The sequence below is a fragment of the Harmonia axyridis genome, chromosome 5 (genome assembly GCF_914767665.1).
Source record: "Harmonia axyridis chromosome 5, icHarAxyr1.1, whole genome shotgun sequence".
Lineage (NCBI taxonomy): Eukaryota > Metazoa > Arthropoda > Insecta > Coleoptera > Coccinellidae > Harmonia > Harmonia axyridis.
The window spans coordinates 28,345,584-28,357,599 of record NC_059505.1 but is presented as its reverse complement, the minus strand read 5'-3'; the positions used below and the strand labels follow the sequence as shown (position 1 = coordinate 28,357,599).

General features: G+C 37.1%; 4 non-coding genes across 4 annotated transcripts; 3 read left to right on the top strand and 1 right to left on the bottom strand.

Annotated features, from left to right (window-relative positions):
- Positions 1-1,542: 1,542 nt before the first annotated feature.
- On the top strand, positions 1,543-1,614 carry Trnap-agg. The gene has a single exon. It is a non-coding gene; the product is annotated as a tRNA-Pro (tRNA).
- Positions 1,615-2,469: 855 nt separating this feature from the next.
- Trnap-agg lies at positions 2,470-2,541 on the bottom strand. Its single transcript has one exon. It is a non-coding gene; the product is annotated as a tRNA-Pro (tRNA).
- An 8,131-nt stretch (positions 2,542-10,672) lies between these two features.
- Trnak-uuu lies at positions 10,673-10,745 on the top strand. The gene has a single exon. It is a non-coding gene; the product is annotated as a tRNA-Lys (tRNA).
- Positions 10,746-11,839: 1,094 nt separating this feature from the next.
- Trnak-uuu lies at positions 11,840-11,912 on the top strand. Its single transcript has one exon. It is a non-coding gene; the product is annotated as a tRNA-Lys (tRNA).
- The last annotated feature ends 104 nt before the right edge of the window (positions 11,913-12,016 follow it).

Sequence of the window (12,016 nt, the reverse complement as noted above, 5' to 3'; positions counted from 1 at the left end):
AGCAAATATATTTGTGTAAAATTGTTTTACAGGTTTTTCTTTATTAATATGCTATATTGAAATAGGTGATGCTTGGAGCCATTTTAAAAACAAGATCAAAGGAACGTATGTCGTAAACGTGCTAACTTTTAAGATATAGGATGGTAAAATTTCCAGATAAATAAATTTTTTTATACTACAATGATGATTTGCAAATATTCCTGTAAAATTTGATACACGTTTTCACTGCTCCTGTGTGAAAAAGAAGTCCTCATGGCCAGAGTCCATTTCAGTGCATAATTTTTTGAAGAGGCGTGTATTCAAGGCACTGCTATTTTTCACAACTTTTATGGCCATTTGCAGCGTATCATTGAGGCACACAGGAAGAGTATCAGAAGCTAATGCCTGGCGATGTATGATACAGTGCGTTCTTATTTATGCGAATTTATTCCATATAAGAGTATGTGGATATAAAATGAAAAACTGTGAACCATTCGCGGACCATATTTTGGCTTCTGCGGACCACTGGTGGTCCACGGACCACTTGTTGGGAACCCATGATTTAGAGCGAAGGCATAGCCTTAAGCCGCTCAGAATAGAAAAAATCACAATATAAACATTACAAAAAAAACAGTCAAACTGGCAATGAAAAGTGAAACAAGAAATAAAGCCGCATACTAAACACAACCTAGACACTTTGGAACACACCAATGAAGTATGATTTCAGAAAAAAATATATTGTCGTTATTTTCCTTTTCGTTTTTAGTTCAGAAATGTTTTGGGAAATTTCAAGACTTATTTTCGATAGAAACCCTTGAAACACTGTTATTATGAAACACCTCGTATATATTGGACGAATTCTTCCAAAGGAAACCACAGTTCCTGATAGGTGTTCAAAAATAACGTGAAACAATACCTACCCGATTTCCGGAAATATCAAAAGTTCAATCGTTATCATTTCCGGTAATGAACCAGAAGTGTTGGAATGAAAGCCCGGAAGTCAACTCATACTCCTACATCATTAACTTTTTGATACCTAGAAAAAAAAATCGAGGTAGTACGAACCACATGATCGAGTTTGATCAATTTATAACTGCGCAATTTCGCCCCGGAAAAATTCCGGCGATTTGAAAAGCAGCCTGTTCAGGTGTGTCTGGGCGTTTTTGACAAGCTAGACGCTCCTTCTAATTTACAGCGTCCATTCATCATATACACGTGACGCCGCCATTTTTCATTTCGCACCGGCCTTTGTTAATGTTTCCCATTTTTACATAGTTAGCCGTTCGCCCTATCTCGGCGATGTTTCTCATTGCGAGATAATTGCGAAATTCGTGATAACTGAAAATTTCGTGTAGAGTAAGCTCGGGGCTGTAACCGGAGAAATTAGATCGTCTGTAACTGGTGCGAGAGATCTTAGACGGCGATACGTCTGGAATATAACTAGGTATCTTCACAGAGGTGAATCAGATATATTTTCCTTTCTCGCTGATATTTCTACGACGGTATTTTAATTCTTGTCCAATTTGTAAATAATTGCTACTAACTATTCGATAGTTATCAACTGGCTCGTTGGTCTAGGGGTATGATTTCCGCTTAGGGTGCGGGAGGTCCCGGGTTCAAATCCCGGACGAGCCCAATTATTTTTTTTCAATTGATGATTTTTCATGAAGACCAACAAATTAGTTCGATTAGTGTGAGGATTTCTAAATTAATTATGAGGTGTTTATCAAACTTGAAGTCTGATTCGGATGAAACCTCATTTTTTTATTATTATTTATTTGTTGATTTATGATCTGATAAGCCCCGAATTTATTTCTTCATCAATGCTTGCTTCCTAATAAACAAATCACAATATGCATGGGCGCCCGCAGAAATTTTTATCAGGGGCGGCAAAATGAAAATTATTGAAAAACGATAAGGCGTCCATGATTGTCATTGAAAACCGAAAAAATTGTTGAGAATCCATTATTTTTTTTTTTCCATGCCCTTTGGATTGAGAAAGTAATATTGAGGGTGTTGTGCTGAAAAATGAGGCAATCAAAATCTCAGGGGGATAGGCATGGCCCCCTCTGGCCTCCCCCTGCGGGCGCCCATGACTATATGTAACATGAAAGAAAATAAACTCAAAGCAAAAATTATATTAATTTCACTTACTACACCGTTAGCAAGTATAATTCTTATTCCTTTATTTTCAACGATCAGGTTTGAAATATTTTGTGGATAATGAATTGGAATCAAACTTTTATTTCTCAGAATTGAATTATATCATAAATCTGGAAATGTTACTCAAAACTCATAGATTTTAAGAATATTCTTCAGTTATTCTATTTTTTGTAAATTATACAAATAGGATATGAATTCTATTTTTTGTAAATTATACAAATAGGATATGAATTACGTAAGAAAAATTATGTGTATTTAAACTTATCGTATTTGCTGTGAATCAAGTAACACCGAATTGAGTTTCAAAAAAAAATTCCAAAAATTTTTGGGCTCGTCCGGGATTTGAACCCGGGACCTCCCGCACCCTAAGCGGAAATCATACCCCTAGACCAACGAGCCAGTTGAAATAATCTCTACTGGCAAACATATTCGAAGATGAGATATTTGTAGTTACATTAGCGTGTGTGAGTTATCAATTTTGATTGCAGGGGCAGCTTCGTAGCACGAAAAGAGACAGTAGTTCATTGAACTGTGAAGCATAAACAATAAACTAAACGTATTCGTCTTCGTGAATTTGCGTTTGTATACAATTAGGTAGGTAAATCGAATTGAAATAAACTGAGATTACTGTTTTCTTTCTTTGCTGATTGTTTGCATTTTCCTTGCGTTAAGTATTTTCTATTTCCACGTGTGTTTCAACAAAATATGCTAGTTATTTTGATAGTTTGATGTATTTTATCTATCGAAAGGCCATTGAAAACTTGAGGTATTAAGAATATATATAATTGAATAGAATAATTAAACGATGGTGAGTTTGTTGCTTACCTCAAAAAGAAAACGGTAAAATTTTCAAAGGATAGAAACGCTTTTCTATATGGCGCCAGTGACATCATTGAGTTTTAGGGTTCTCTTTAACTTTTACTTTTTCCATTGCTATTTTTTTGATATGTGTTTATGCCCATTGAAAGTATTTATTTTTTATAAAGGGTGTTCAAAAATCTGTGTGACAATGCCAATGAAGTCAAACAGGCTGTGCATCATAATGCTGATGCCACATATATCCAAAAATATTCAGTTCTAGATCATCAATTAAGTCAAAAAGGTTGTGCCAAAAAAATAGTCATACAAATTTGCATTTAAATCATCAATTATAAAATCTACTGGTATAGTACATATATCCAAAGTCACTTGAACTAGTCCATAAAAATTCTTGGCCATAGATGTTCCTTTGAAGTGGATATCGCGATCCGCTAAATATCAGGGTTTATTTGAAAATATTGTTAGGTAAGCAATCAATTCGCTGGTCCCAAAGGAATTTCTGGAAACTTGTACAACCCTTGTCTAATCGAAATATTCTGGCTTCCTCCAAGTGACTTTGGATAGACTATATCATTTTTGGTCAAAATCCCACTCCAAACGTAGACACTGAAACGTTGCTGGAATCGTTTTGGTCTAATGGCGTATAAATTTTGCAATGCCCAAACATGTTCATTATGATTGTTGTTGACACTGTTCTTAGCGTAACAAGCCTCGATCACATGGCAATCAAAATGAATCTATTATTTTGAACATGTTGTAGGAGTAATCATCGACAAAATCCCAGTTGTCATATCAACTGGTATTTTCATTAGTCGGCCTACTGTTTATTCAAACATGAAAATAAATTATTTCAAATTCTTGTAACATCTAAACGAAAACGATCAGACCCATGTTTATGGGAAAAAATGTTCAGATTGATCACAATTATCATTTGTCAAACTTTGTCATAGAGCTTGCAGATCATCCTGTATGCTTTGTAAATATCACTGAATAATTTGAAGTACGGTAGAGCGGTGTGACTTTGCCAACGGAGGTGACTTTGCCGAACTGCCTAATATTTTAAGTTTCACTCTGTTTTCGTAAAGTTGGGAATATCTTATACAGACATCACGAATCGGAACCTTTAACCACACTATATACCCACATGTTGCAACTGTCGCAGTCGTCTGGCGTATTTTGAATAGTGTGCTGTGGTATGTTATGTGAGCGGGTAATTTTTTAACGTGGGTATATATGCGAAATACTAGGAGTTGTGCAGAAAATATGGCGAACGGTACATCGAAATATATTTAACAGCTTACTTTACATTAGTTAAACTGAAAACATTTGGTTGAGAGGATTTCGACATTTCGGAAATTTTTTCTAATAGGACTCTTTGACGGGAGACATTGCCACATACCAAATTTCACCTGTTTTATTTTGAGACACAATTATGGGTCGTCGATAAAAAAAGAAATTGGATGCAAGGAAATATAGTATAAGGTGTGTGAATAAGTCTTTCCCGTTTTTTTTCAAATTTTGAGCCTTTATTGTGAAAAAATGGTTACAAATGAATTATTGAAAGTATTGGCCATCGCTAGCTACAACTTTTCCCCATCTTTCTGGCAACATACGAATCCCGTTGCGAAAAAATTCGACCGGTTTGGCCTCTATCCAGTCATCCACCCATTTTTTGGCTTCCTCGTAGGAATGGAAGTGCTGGTCAGCCAGGCCATGCGTCATCGATCTGAAGAGATGGTAATCAGACGGAGCAATGTCTGGACTATACGGCGGGTGGGGTAGGACTTCCCATTTGAGCGTTTCTAAGTATGTTTTCACCGGCTGTGCAACATGTGGGCGAGCATTGTCATGTTGCAAAATAACTCTGTCGTGCCTGTCGGAGTATTGTGGCCGTTTTTCTCGCAGTGCGCGGCTCAAACGCATCAATTGTCGTCGATAGACCTCGCCTGTGATCCTTTCATTCGGTTTCAGAAGCTCATAGTAAACCACACCTAGCTGGTCCCACCATATACAGAGCATGAGCTTGGCGCCATGAATATTTGGCTTGGCCCTCGATGATGATGCATGGCCGGGTAGTCCCCATGATTTTCTTCGCTTCTGATTATCGTAACGGATCCACTTTTCATCGCCAGTCACGATACGATGCAGAAAACCCTTTCTTTTATGTCGCTGAAGCAGCTGTTCGCAAGTGAAAAAACGCCGTTCGACGTCTCTCAGCTTCAGTTCGTACGGCACCCAATTTCCTTGCTTTTGGATCATTCCCATGGCTTTCAAACGCTTGGAAATGGTTGTTCGGTCAACTCCCAATGCTTCAGCAAGTTCTTCTTGCGTTTGACACGAATCTTCATCAAGCAAAGTCGCCAATTCTTGATCTTCAAAGATTTGCGGCCGCCCGGAACGCTCCTTGTCTTCCACGTCGAAATCGCCACTTTTGAAGCGTCGAAACCATCCGCGAACACTTGAATCATCGACACAACCTTCTCCATAAGCTTCCTGAAGCAACCGATGCGCCTCGGCAGCAGATTTCTTCAAATTGAACCAATAAAGTGAAACTTCCCGCAAATGACGTCGACTCGGCTCAAATTTCGACATTTTCACGATTTCAAAAATTTATGATGCGAAAAAATTTCAACTAATGTGTTAGTGTGGAATTGTTGACAGATGAATAAGCTTTGATTATGACATATGTAACCATTAAATACTCGCACAGTATTGGTGGCGCCATCTCTTACAAAAAACGGGAAAGACTTATTCACACACCTGATAATTATACGGAAAAACACTAATCCGAGCAATCAATGCAGTTCGAAATGAAAACATTTCAATACAGACAGCTTCCAAAGTGTAAAACATTCCGAGAAGAACTCTAAAATAAAATTAACAATAGATATATGGTTGAACCCGGAGGCAATTGTGCACTAACATATACTGCCAAAAAACGCATTTTTAAGGCATTGGCAAACTCGCACCGATTTGTGGGTCACTTTGCCAAATTTTTAAAAATAAAAAAAAGAAGTGTGCACCTTTTCATCTGATTCTAAACCACAGCAGTCGACAACTAAAATGTTCAAATTAAACATACTTTGCTCAGGACTCATTTCACAAAAAAACGAAAAAGTTACACCAAGAAAACTATAAAAAGTGGTGCAAAGTCATACCGCTCTACAGTATTTGAAGATCTTGTTCAATGTCATATTGTACCATATTTCTTGATATTTGAGGAATTATCAAATTAGGAATGTTACTTCCATCGATGTAGAAATATTGTGGTGGTCTCCGAAAGTGAGTTATCAACAAAGTATACCTCCGAAACCCGATCTGAAAATAACGAACACATCGAAGAAAATCCCCGTATACCTACCTAATATTCTTCTTTTCGAAGAAACCATTAGCCTTGTTCGAACTGAATGCTACCTTCTCCCCCAACAAAAAAAACTCACTAACATCCGTCATCTGCTGCAACGAGATCAGACTTCTCTCGTAGTAGCATCATCCCTATCCGAGGCCCTGGATATCCGGTAAATTTAATTCTGGAGTCCCTCTGGAACGCGCGGAAGGTTATTGAAGCATCCTCCACTCCATATGATCCACTCCAGATCATGAAAGAGTGAGCTGCTGTATACGCTTATAGATATTCATGCGCCCTCGCAACAAATTATATTCGAAGATACATTTTACAATTTTCGGAGAGTCCCTATGTTCCCGGTACATCTGAGGACGGAATCTGAAATGCGAACCCCCCCCATATTCCCGGCGTAATTTCATTTTTAATGCTTCCGCGTGCCCGTCCGGCGATGTCCGGGCCTCCCGGGGTCTGGGGGGGCCGCGATCCCCCGACAGTGGCGCACTTGTCGTAGGACTAGGCAATGATGATGTTATTCTCAGTGGGGACTCAGAACGCACTGAACCGTACGAAATACGATATGTAATTTTTCAATATTTATAACACTGCGAGATTATGATACAGGGTCTTTATGAATTATTGTAACATATAGCAGTAGATGTTTTTTTGCCGCCTCTCACAATGGACTAGTTTTAATTTTTTTGTTAAGGATTAATTCTAAAAATTTAAGTAAAATGAAACAAAAATGTGGAAGAATCATTGAAATACCTCTAGTAATGAAAAAGTTATGGGACTTTGAAGTTGCGCTTGGAAGAATAATTTCATAGTACGTGTAAGTGTCGTGACGTCACACACTAGACGACTGGTATTCGCAGAGTGCTTACGAATTCATTGGTGTACAATCACTTGTGCCGTTCGTGTCGTGTTTTGTTCGTTACACGATGGCTGAAATAACTTACTATATACATTCATATAAATTACTTTTTTCTCTTTTTACTTTTTACTCCTCACATAAATATGTTTTGCCATTGATAGACTTCAACAACCAGTACTCAACTACAAACTGTTTATGAAACGTTTTTTAAATAAATCATCGTTATAAGTTGAATCATGATGGAGCAAACTCAAAAGTAGATACTTACTTGAAAAGTTGTAACTCCCTTTATTTCTGCACTGACATAAGATGGATTTGAAGAAAAAAAACTCCATCACTGCGACTATATCTATTTTAGGCAAATTGTCACTTTGTCCTTTCACGAAGCCTTCTTCCATTATGGTGACATAACAACAAAACTCAAGTTAAAACCACACTGTACAACTACAAACGGCGCGAGAGCCTTGGCGCGGCAAAGTATTTAAACGTTATTTATGGTGTAGCGATCACAGGCAAGAGCCGTGACGTCACAGACCAAAGACGTTCCGCGCTAAAATAAGTAAATTTAAATAATCTATTTCTCAGTCATTTATTGATGGATTTTCAAAATTTTTTCACTGATTTATCAGTTTTGCTCTATATTTTAATTCTATTGTCTCAAATATAGTATTATCAACATCACTAAACTAGTCCATTGAGGCACGATACGATTTGCGATGCCCGAGTAGTATCATATTTTAGCTCTATTTTACCTATAAACCTAACAATGGAGATGGACAATGGAAAATATTTTAGAAAATGCAAAAATGTATATCAATATCTCCTTCAATGAGGGTAATAGAGAATTCTGTTCACATTGGTTGGGCTGCCATGTGTTATTCATCATAAAGGCGGTTTGGAGATTTTTTATTGCAAGGAATGTTGACAAACGCAGCAAACTTGTCCGAATTGCCCCCCCTCAAATAAAGGCACCTGAAACGATCGCTTTACTGTTTCACCCCTAACGCCGGCCCTGTGCATTGCATCAGACTCAAACCGACCTTCTTTACAAATATTCAGCATTTCCATCAATCATTTACACCTTACCTCAGCTTTATCCAAAGTAAACAGCGAAACTGAAATAGAATCTGAAATCTGAATAGAAACTATGAAAACTATAACTGCAAAGAATGGAATCAAACGTGCAATTATAGAGAATTCATTTGAGCACACATAATAACACAGATAACCATAAATCGAATGGAACCCATGTTAAAAATCGAGTTAATAAACCAAAGAAACTAATAATAGTATGTCCAAATTGAACCTGAATACTGCCTTTAAACCAATGGAATATCATCCATTATAATATCACATGAGTATAGACATAGACGAGACGTAGTTCGTGAAACATCACTTGAGCGCAGCTCGAGTGCGAACTACGTCGAGGTTCGTATAATCGAAATATATTGTCTATGCTCGAGTTGGTATTCGTTACAATCATATAACGAATAATTTCAATAACTATAACCAAAGCTCTGCATTTTGATGACATTTCACTGAGCTTGCCTCAAATTTTTCTGTTTGGCGAACGTCTCAAGAATGTTACTATGGAACTGGTCGATCACAATATGGCAGGAGGCGAAACATCAAAATGATTATATAACTCATGTTTTGATCAACCAATAGAATCCGTAAATTTCATATACTTACGGCGTTTTGATAAGTGTATTTGACGACGTGGTATAATCGTTTTGGTGTTTGGTGTTTCGCCTCCTATTATATTGGGATCATTTCCATAGTAACATTCTTAGATGTTCGCCAAAAAATTGAAGTCAAGCTCAGTGAAATGTCATTGAATTACCAAAATGCAGTGCTCGAGCGTAGACAATATATTTAGATTATACGAACCTCTTCACTCGACGTAGTTCGCGAAACACCATTCGAGCTGCGCTCTCGTGATGTTTCGCGAACTACGTCTCGTGAATCGGTGTATAATCGAATATTGTCTATGTTCTTGTAATATTTTAACTTATTATACCACGTATATTCACGTATTGATAATACGCCATAATTACGGATTTTATTGGTTCATCAAAACATGAGTTATATAATCAGTTATAATATCACAAGAGTATAGACAAAGACAATATTCGATTATACACCGATTCACGAGGCGTAGTTCACGAAACATCACGAGAGCGCAACTCGAGAGGTGTTTCGCGAACTACGTCGAGTGGAGAAGTGTGGTATGTATTGGATCGTAAAATTTACTTATCGCGTACAGGCTTCAGCCTCTGCGATTCATGTTTATGTCACAATAAACTATTAATATTATTATTATTAATGGCAGAGAATTTTCAGTTCGTCAACCAATTTTTTTTTCAATTATCGGTAATTTTCTACGAGGAAAAAAATAAATCGGTAGTGTAAAATTTTGCAGTTCTGGTTGGGGTCCATAACTACCCAGCTACGTAGCTGCAAATGCTAAATTTAATTTTTAATGCTTTCGCGCGTCCGTCCAGCGGTGTCCGCGACTTCCGCTCACTCCCCGGGGGCAGGCGACCCCCCTTAAGGGGGGCCGATAGGTTTCCGGTCGCCAGATCGAAGATTGTGAGTTATGGCGTCGGATTTTTAAAATTCATCCGCCTGTCGCGTCTCCCGCGATCTTCTTTTTCCGCATATGGCCCCGAGATGAGGTTTTGGCAGTTTGGTCACGACCGCCATTCCATGTATATATTAGCTACGCACATGTGACTACGTCCCATTTGGGATTCTTGAACCATGACAGCGGCGTGTTCGTTGTGACTTCTGCAGGTTTAATTATTCATCGGCTTCTTGGTGATCGCTGAATAATTGAAATCGGGGGGACTGAGCTAACAATTTCTTGGATATCGACGATATTACGTCAGTCAATAGGTTCGGGGCTTGACACATAGGTGGCGCGTCTGCTGAAAGATTCATGCGAGCTTTCAACAACGCGTATAACTTTGACTCGTCTTGTATTCTTGGTTGTGTCTATTGGGAGACGTGGAGCCGTAGTTGTTCGCTCACCGTTTCGAATCTGCGTATATATTCAGCTGAAAATATGCAGTCATTTCGTACTACTCCAAGAGAATTCTTATGTTTTTGTTTTTTCACGTGGTCAAAATGAGTGTTTCCAAATATTTTGATCATTTCTTTGATTTGGCTTATCTTTGATTGTTTACAATTAATTTAATTTTTTCAACAAAAAATGAAGTCTATAGGGTATCCCAGAGTCGAAAAAATACAGGTTTTACCTTCTGAATGAATAGAAATTTTTTAAAATTGAAGTATCTCCGGACCACCTGTAGAAGGATATATAAATTTGCAGAAGACTTGAAAACTTTTCGGGAATTCAATAAAAAAAAATGGAACAATCACCTACAACGGTTTTCTAGATATGACCTTCATATCCATGAACTTTGTTGAAAAAAGTGGCGTACGTCCAAGCACTAACACAACAAGTTTCAAAATTCAAATATTTACCAGGAGCCCGGGTAGCTCAGTCGGTAGAGCATTGGACTTTTAATCCAAGGGTCCAGGGTTCAAGTCCCTGCTCGGGCGAAACGTTTTTGCAAGAGTACCTCGAGAATCGAAGCTTAGCAAAAACTGAAAATTGATAGCAATTTGAAATGCAAGAATCTGTCAATACATAAAATACTGAACTAAAAAATCAAATGACTTCATTTATAATTTGATACAATTTATTCGCAATTTGGTCCAGGGTTCAAGTCCCTGCTCGGGCGAAAAGTTTTTGCAAAGAGTACCTTGAGAATCAAAACTTTGCAAAAACTGAAAATTGATAGCAATATGAAATGCAAGAATCTGTCAATATATAAAATATTGAAATATAAAATCAAATGACTTTATTTATAATTTGATATGATTTATTCCCAATTCAATTCGATATTTTTATTTGTTATATGGGTGGATAGAATATTCAGAACAGTTTTAGGGTTCTTTTAATCCAACATTTCTTGGATGGGTTCTTCCTTGGAATTTTTTTTAAAATATAATTAACGTTCTTTCTACCCAACTCAGGAATCTTTGAAATCATAATTATGTTGAGCAGCCCGGATAGCTCAGTCGGTAGAGCATTGGACTTTTAATCCAAGGGTCCAGGGTTCAAGTCCCTGCTCGGGCGCAACGTTTTTGCAAGAGTACCTTGAGAATCAAAGCTTAAACTGAAGATTGATAGCAATTTGAAATGCAAGAATCTGTCAATACATAAAATACTGGAATATCAAATGACTTTATTTATAATTTGATATAATTTATTCGCAATTTATTTCGATATTTATAATTGTAATTTGGGTCGCTAGAATATTTAGAACAGTTTTAGGGTTATTTTGATCCAATATTTCTTGGATGTGTCCTGCTTGGAAGATTTTTTTTAATATTATTAACGTTGTTGTCAATATATAAAATACTGAAATATAAAATCAAATGACTTTATTTATAATTTGATATGATTTATTCCCAATTCAATTCGATATTTTTTATTGTAATATGAGTCGAGAGAATATTCAGAACAGTTTTAGGGTTATTTTGATCCAATATTTCTTGAATGTGTCCTGCTTGGAAGATTTTTTTTTAATATAGTTAACGTTGTTACTATCCAACTGAGGAATCTTTAAAAATCATAGTTTTAATAAGCAGCCCGGGTAGCTCAGTCGGTAGAGCATTGGACTTTTAATCCAAGGGTCCAGGGTTCAAGTCCCTGCTCGGGCGAAACTTTTTTGCAAGAGTACCTTGAGAATCAAAGCCAAAACTGAAGATTGATAGCAATTTAAAAAGCAAGAATCTGTCAATACATAAAATACTAAAATATGAAA